Source organism: Dermacentor albipictus, chromosome 2 (assembly GCF_038994185.2).
Source record: "Dermacentor albipictus isolate Rhodes 1998 colony chromosome 2, USDA_Dalb.pri_finalv2, whole genome shotgun sequence".
NCBI lineage: Eukaryota > Metazoa > Arthropoda > Arachnida > Ixodida > Ixodidae > Dermacentor > Dermacentor albipictus.
In genome coordinates, this window is record NC_091822.1 from 74,310,328 (window position 1) to 74,318,484 (window position 8,157).

At 46.2% G+C, this 8,157-nt stretch overlaps 4 non-coding genes across 4 annotated transcripts; 1 reads left to right on the forward strand and 3 right to left on the reverse strand.

Annotated features, from left to right (window-relative positions):
• Positions 1–4,590: 4,590 nt before the first annotated feature.
• Positions 4,591–4,662, reverse strand: TRNAE-CUC (transfer RNA glutamic acid (anticodon CUC)). Its single transcript has one exon. It is a non-coding gene; the product is annotated as a tRNA-Glu (tRNA).
• A 94-nt stretch (positions 4,663–4,756) lies between these two features.
• TRNAE-CUC (transfer RNA glutamic acid (anticodon CUC)) lies at positions 4,757–4,847 on the reverse strand. The gene has a single exon. It is a non-coding gene; the product is annotated as a tRNA-Glu (tRNA).
• Positions 4,848–4,936: 89 nt separating this feature from the next.
• Positions 4,937–5,008, reverse strand: TRNAE-CUC (transfer RNA glutamic acid (anticodon CUC)). The gene has a single exon. It is a non-coding gene; the product is annotated as a tRNA-Glu (tRNA).
• A 3,076-nt stretch (positions 5,009–8,084) lies between these two features.
• On the forward strand, positions 8,085–8,157 carry TRNAF-GAA (transfer RNA phenylalanine (anticodon GAA)). Its single transcript has one exon. It is a non-coding gene; the product is annotated as a tRNA-Phe (tRNA).

Consider the following 8,157-nt stretch of genomic DNA (forward strand, 5'->3'; position numbering starts at 1 on the left):
CTGGTAGTTGGTTTCCTGTTCAATCGCTCTGTTACCGCGGCCAGAACTGGCCGTTGAAGCCGCTCCAACGGAGCCCGTCATCATACGTCCGTCACGCTTGGTGGCGGGAAGCAGAATTCATCCTAGCCACTAGACCATGCCGGATTTTTTAAAGCTTTTATTCAGACAAGGCATGTACATACATAAAACCCACCTTGGGCTGCTTGACCAGTGTGGTTGATTAAAAATGTTGCATCCGTACCAACTCATCAAGTACCAAAAACCAATCTGGTGGCTCGGTTAAAGTACAATATACCTCGCGCATGTAGGTTCGTCATCATCATCATCAGCCTCGTTACGCCCACTGCAGGGCAAAGGCCTCTCCAATACTTCTCCAACTACCCCGGTCATGTACTAATTGTGGCCATGTTGTCCCTGCAAACGTCTTAATGTCATCCGCCCACCTAACTTTCTGCCGCCCCCTGCTACGCTTCCCTTCCCTTGGAATCCAGTCCGTAACCCTTAGTGACCATCGGTTATCCTCCCTCCTCATTACATGTCCGGCCCATGCCCATTTCATTTTCTTGATTTCAACTAAGATATCGTTTACCCGCGTTTGTTGCCTCACCCAATCTGCTCCTTTCTTATCCCTTAACGTTACACCCATCATTCTTCTTTCCATAGCTCGTTGCGTCGTCCTCAATTTCAGCAGAACGCTTTTCGTAAGCCTCCAGGTTTCTGCCCCATATGTGAGTACTGGTAACACACAGCTGTTATACACTTTCCTTTTGAGGGATAGTGGCAGCCTGCTGTTCATGATTTGAGAATGCCTGCCAAACGCACCCCAGCCCATTCTTAGTCTTCTGGTTATTTCAGTCTCATGATCCGGATCCGTGGTCACTACCTGCCCTAAGTAGATGTATTCCCTTACCACTTCCAGTGCGTCGCTACCTATCGTAAACTGCTGTTCTCTTCCGAGACTGTTAAACAATACTTTAGTTTTCTGCAGATTAATTTTCAGACCCACCCTTCTGCTTTGCCTCTCCAGGTCAGTGAGCATGCATTGCAATTGCTCTCCTGAGTTACTAAGCAAGGCAATATCATCAGCGAATCGCAAGTTGCTAAGGTATTCTCCATCAAATTTTATCCACAATTCTTCCCACTCCAGGCCTCTGAATACCTCCTGTAAACATGCTGTGAATAGCATTGGAGATATCGTATCTCCCTGTCTGACGCCTTTCTTTATAGGGATTTTGTTGCTTTCTTTGTGGAGGACTACGGTGGCTGTGGAGCCCCTATAGATATCTTCCAGTATTTTTACATATGGCTCATCTACACCCTGATTCCGTAATGCCTCCATGACTGCTGAGGTTTCGACTGAATCAAACGCTTTCTCGTAATTATAGAAAGCTATATATAAGGGTTGGTTATATTCTGCACATTTCTCTTTCACTTGATTGATAGTGTGAACATGGTCTATTGTTCAGTAGCCTTTACGGAATCCTGCCTGGTCCTTTGGTTGACAGAAGCCAAGGTGTTCCTGATTCTATTTGCGATTACCTTAGTAAATACTTTGTAGGCAACGGACAGTAAGCTGATCGGTGTATAATTTTTCAAGTCTTTGGCGTCCCCTTTCTTATGGATTAGGATTATGTTAGCGTTCTTCCAAGATTCCGGTACACTCGCGGTTATGAGGCATTGCGTACACAGGGTGGCCAGTTTCTCCAGAACAATCTGACCACCATCCTTCAACAAATCTGCTGTTACTTGATCCTCCCCAGCTGCCTTCCCCCTTTGCATAGCTCCTAAGGCTTTCTTTACTTCTTCTGGCATTACCTGTGGGATTTCGAATTCCTCTAGGCTATTCTCTCTTCCACTATCGTCGTGGGTGCCACTGGTACTGTATAAATCTCTATAGAACTCCTCAGCCATTTGAACAATCTCATCCATATTAGTAACGATATTGCCGGCTTTGTCTCTTAACGCACACATCTGATTCTTGCCTATTCCTAGTTTCGTCTTCACTGTTTTTAGGCTTCCTCCGTTCCTGAGAGCCTGTTCAATTCTATCCATATTATAGTTCCTGATGTCCGCTGTCTTACGCTTGTTGATTAACTTAGAAAGTTCTGCCAGTTCTATTCTAGCTGTAGGGTTAGAGGCTTTCATACATTGGCGTTTCTTGATCAGATCTTTCGTCTCCTGCGATAGCTTACTGGTTTCCTGTCTAACGGCGTTACCACCGACTTCTATTGCGCACTCCTTAATGATGCCCATGAGATTGTCGTTCATTGCTTTAACACTAAGGTCCTCTTCCTGAGTTAAAGCCGAATACCTGTTCTGTAGCTTGATCCGGAATTCCTCTAGTTTCCCTCTTACCGCTAACTCATTGATTGGCTTCTTGTGTACCAGTTTCTTCCGTTCCCTCCTCAAGTCTAGGCTAATTCGAGTTCTTACCATCCTATGGTCACTGCAGCTTACCTTGCCGAGCACGTCTACATCTTGTATGATGCCAGGGTTCGCGCAGAGTATGAAGTCGATTTCATTTCTAGTCTCACCATTCGGGCTCCTCCATGTCCACTTTCGGCTAACCCGCTTGCGGAAAAAGGTATTCATTATCCGCATATTATTCTGTTCTGCAAACTCTACTAATAATTCTCATCTGCTATTCAAAGAGCATATGCCATATTCCCCCACTGACTTGTCTCCAGCCTGCTTCTTGCCTACCCTGGCATTATTGAAGTCGCCCATCAGTATAGTGTATTTTGTTTTGACTTTACCCATCGCCGATTCCACCTCTTCATAAAAGCTTTCGACTTCCTGGTCATCATGACCGCATGTAGGGACATAGACTTGTACCACCTTCAATTTGTACCTCTTATTAAGTTTCACAACAAGACCTGCCACCCTCTCGTTAATGCTATAGAATTCCTGTATGTTACCAGCTATTTCCTTATTAATCAGGAATCCGACTCCTAGTTCTCGTCTCTCCGCTAAGCCCCGGTAACACAGTACATGCCCGCTTTTTAACACTGTATATGCTTCTTTTGTCCTCCTAACCTCACTGAGCCCTATTATATCCCATTTACTACCCTCTAATTCCTCCAACAACACTGCTAGACTCGCCTCACTAGATAGCGTTCTAACGTTAAACGTTGCCAGGTTCAGATTATGTAGGTTATGCTCTCTATAATGTTTTCTCTGGCTGACTTTCCTTTGGGGTCTGCGTGCCTGACTCCCATTCTTGTGACCCAAGGCTGTGTAGCCCCAATATCATGATCATGTCATAACGGAAGCTGTTTTCATTCTGTACTGAGATATATCGAATTCCGTGTGGTGTTATCGGTAACTCTTTCTTCAGGGTTCATTGCAAAATATCCCCAAAAAAGACTGGATCCAAACAATCAATAAAAGTGTGTTCGATTGTTTCTGGCTTTTTGCACAAGAGGCAGTTTCTTGTCCATGGTACAAATACTCCCTTTTCACCGAGCCATGTTTTTACAGGGAGTGTGTTTGTGTGTAATTTGAAAAATAATTTTCTAACAGTCATTCTTCTAACTCTCTTTAATACATCTTGCCCTGGGCCTCCTATGTTTAACGATCTGTATAATGGGACTGACATCATTACATCGAATAAATCTTTATATAGTTTCTTTCTTGGTACAAGGCTGAGGTACTCGAATGAGAAGCGTGTTTTAAGCATCATAAATGACGTGACTAATTCTCTCAAGTAACCTTTTACACCACAGTCGATTGCAGTCGCACTAGACACAACAAATTCAGGCAATACATTCTTAAAGCGCATTTGCATCATCGCTCTCAAAAACGGGTCTCTTTGGTCCCGCAGGAACATAAAACGCGACACAATTTGTCGGTTGAACAGATAAGAAAGGCCGAGGCCTCCGTCTTTCACTGGGCGAAATAGATTAGTACAGCTGATTCTCTCCCAATTGGAGCCCCAAACAAAGACCACACATATTCGGTGCATTTATTCGGTACGAAATCAATGGACATAATGTGCGGTATTGAGGTTACGGTGATAGTGTCCTTGAGCACCAAGGAAACCCCCCGGTTTGTTGTCACCCACTGTTCCATGCCAGTGCATCTCCATACTTCTCTCTCCACCGACTTCACCTGACCATAGGCCTGGAACGCCTCTTCAACGCGTCGTGGTTCAAGGTGAGGTGGAAGCCATAGTAATTTAAGCTTGATGTTTTTAGTCTCCGGATCTATCACCATGCACTTCAGCCCTTTGACACGTAGCTCACCACAGGCGACGAGAGCCTGTTTTGCCGCAGTACTAGCGCAAGTAACCATCCATACATGGCTCATTTGATACTGTCCGACACCTACAATATCTGAAGTATTCACTACCTCAAGCAGAGCGTCTCGGAAGTCGGGAGCACGATATGGTCTGCCACTCAAGTCCGCATGAAGGAAAATAGAATACAAAACATCGTTACCGGTTGGTAGACGTGGGAGGCAACTTTGTAGCTTGCATCTTCTTTAAAAAACGGGGTGGACGATCCTCGGCCTGGGGCCGATACGCTGTTTCCAACAGAGAGCATTTTGGAGCGCAGCCGTTCCACACGGCTTCTTGATTCCCGGGTTCGATTCCGACATCGGGAATCGAACCCGGGCCTCCTGGGTGAGAGCCAGGTATCCTAGCCCCTAGACCACGCCGGAGGACAGGCAACGGCATAGAACCCTTCAACTTATTCTAAAGAAAGTGCGAAATAAAACATTATAGACGACGACCACAAAAAGGCAACAAAAACACTTCCGACACCGGGAATCGAACCCGGGCCTCCTGGCTGAGAGCCAGGTATCCTAGCCACAAAAAAAACAAAAAAAAACTAGACCATGCCGGAGGACATGCAACGGCAAAGAACGCTTCAAATTACTCAAAATAAACTGCGAAATAAAACAATATATTATAGACGACGACTTCAAAAACCATTTCCGACACCGGGAATCGAACCCGGGGCTCCTGGGTGAGAGCCAGGTATCCTAGCCACTAGACCATGCCGGAGGACAGGCAACGGTATAGAACCCTTCAACTTATTCTAAAGAAAGTGCGAAATAAAACATTATAGACGACGACCACAAAAAGCAAACAAAAACACTTCCGACACCGGGAATGTTCGAACCGACAGCCGATACGGAAAATGATGGCGGCAACGGCGGCGACGACGATGTTGAGTGTGCCAAAAGCGAGAGCAATGTGTACACCTTCTCGCGCGCTCGAAATCTTAGCTGTTACATATGCCTTTTTTTTTCATGTAGCTGCACGTTCCAATGACGGGAGAAAAAATGCGCTAAAGTGTCACTGGGAACTTGCTGCTGGAAGAATGCCGAAGCACTAACTTCTCATTAGATTGTGAAAACGGGTGCAATTCCGCGATGTCAAGCACCTTGCCGCTGCTTGTCTGAAGTCCCGTGGTTTTCTGAGCGTTGATACACGATCGCGAACATAAGTGCCGCGTTTCAAAGCGCGCACATGCAGTGCTGCGAGGTACAGTCATGGAAGTTGCTTATCATACACATCCAGATCGAGATGGTCAGGGGGATTATATGTGCAATATTCAGAATATGGTTCGACGACTTTGCGATTGTGGCTCGATCAAGAATCGGTATGCGCACTCCATGCTAGTGTTGACATAAAGATATTAGGCAGTTTTAGCACCGCCGTGTGGTAAACATGATAACTGCAACCGTACGTCGAATGTCACTAGGCAAGCCTATACTCCAATTTATACCTCAGGTGCAACGCTGTGGAAGCTACGCACGAAATCCGGTTACCAAAATTTATTACTGCGCGCGTTTCCGTCTATGGTTCGCAGCGTGCCAGCGGCATTTGCTCGCGCGAGCATTCACGTGAAGCTGCCGCGACGGGCTGCAATTAAAGAATGCCGAAAAGAAAATTGATTTAAAAGAACGTGTTAGCAGCCGTATAAGTACACGGATTGTTTTTATGGGTAAATTCTTTTTTTTTTCATTCAGAACTGAGCTTATATATGAAAAGTTTTCTCAAAAATCGGGTCAAGAAACACCGAACTTTTTCTAAGTGCGAACGCAGCCACTGCAAGAAGTATCTCAAGCCTCCACAGCGTTGCACCTGATGTATGAAACGGAGTATAGCAACGCTAGCAACAACGCGTTTCCGCATTTGTCGTAAGGCTATCCGGCTATTGCGGAAATGGTCCGAGCACAGCACAGTTGATTTCGTCGGCACGAACTCATCTCTCCTGACCGCACTGCGCTGCAAGCTTCTTGTGCTTCGGGAACCTGTGAAACACCACATCGTCTCGCCCGCGTGTGTTCGCGCAGCCGATTGCAGCACAGAACGAGGGCATGTTGGGCGCCCTTGGCTGTAGGCACTCACACAGCACAGAAGGAAAGAACAGTTTACGAAAATCGCAAAACAAACGTGAGCGGCGGCGGCGGCAAATCTCTCGTAGCGTCGTTCAGCAAAGCGCAGGACGGAAAGAGGCATGCCAGCGCATGCCAGCACGCCGGTCCGGCAGCTCGGTCCCCGCCAGTGACGTCACTCTCGCCGGTTCTCTCCTCTGGTAACCTCCTCACCCGGCGCTCCGGGAAGCGATGGGGGCGTATCCGCGGGGGTGATTTAGAAAGCGATTTCCGCCCCTTATATTAACAAAACGAAGAAAAAAATTTCGGAACCGTAAATTATTAGGTCTGTTCTTCCCAATCCCAGCAATTCATGGAAATTAAAAACCGCTTCAGCTTCCCTTTAAGGATGCCACGACTGTCGTTGAAAAGTTCTGCGATTCAACTGGAGCCCATATAAACTGGGATAAGAGTTACGGCTTCTGGCATGGTAGTTGGAAAGACACGCCGGAGGCCCTTTATCGATTTAAGTGGTCGTCGTTACCAACACAGTACTTGGGTGTGCCTCTCGGAAGTTACCGTGAACCTGAATCGTACTGGCTCGATCAAGCTTCGAAAGCAAAGGAAAAGGCTGACGGGTGGAGAGGAAAGCAATTGTCAATGTTTTCTAGAGCCACTGTCTGCAACCTCTTTTTAGTATCTAACATATGGTACGTTATGAATGTGTTGTGTGCTGCGACGGTAAGCGTACAAAAAATTCACCTAGTTTTCGCTACATTTATTTGGGCGTCTACCTGGGAGAGGATGAGTCGAACGAACTTGTTCCTCCCTGTCAAGAAAGGTGGGCTTGGTCTAGCTCATTTGTTTCTGCGACAAGTCGTGTCACGTTTTGTGTTTTTACGGGATCAAAACGATCCGTTTCTCCGAACGGTGATACAGGTACGGCTGTGTAGACAAATTCCAGGATTCATTGTTTCGACTGTTCACAACATGCCAGGAGCTGTGACTGGTTACCTGCGTGAAGTGGTATGGTCATATAGGATGTTGAATGTACGTTTCTCACAGCAATACCTGTCAACCGTTACAAAGAAAATACTATACAGAGATATCGTGGACACGATGTTCCCTGCACCTTTGTACCGTCTTCCACACCGTGGAGGCCCAGGACAAGATGTCCTAAAGAGAGTGAAAAACATGCCAATACGGCCGTCAGCTAAATCTTTCTTCTTCAAGTTACACACAAACACACTTCCCGTTAAGACCTGGCTTCATGAAAAGGGTATATTCATCCCCTGGACCACCGACTGCTTATTATGCAAAAAACCGGAAACAATAGAACATGCATTCCTAGACTGCTGGGACGCCATCTTTCACTGGGATGTTCTGCAGAGAACATTGAAAAAACACTTACCCCTAGACCCATATGGAATACGCTTCTTACCGATTGATAACACCGAGGATGTCCCGTATGACCTTATTATGGTCCTGAGCCTCCACGCAATGTGGAAAACTAGACTGCAATTCCAAAACGGAGACATTGTTGTACGACCGACTCAGGAAAATTTCATTGAGAGTGTCGTGTGTGTGAGAGAATGTTTCAACGCGCTGCCTGATCCACCGCAATGGATCTCTGTATTTGATGAATTAGCGATGTTGAAAAGATTTTAGTACCGTGTTGACCAAAGTGTGGCTCACACGTTTTATCCCTTGTAAACCATGATTTAGAACGTCGAAGTCGGCAATAAAGAAAAAAAAAAGCCGAAATAGCTCAGTTGGGAGAGCGTTAGACTGAAGATCTAAAGGTCCCTGGTTCGATCCCGGGTTTCGGCA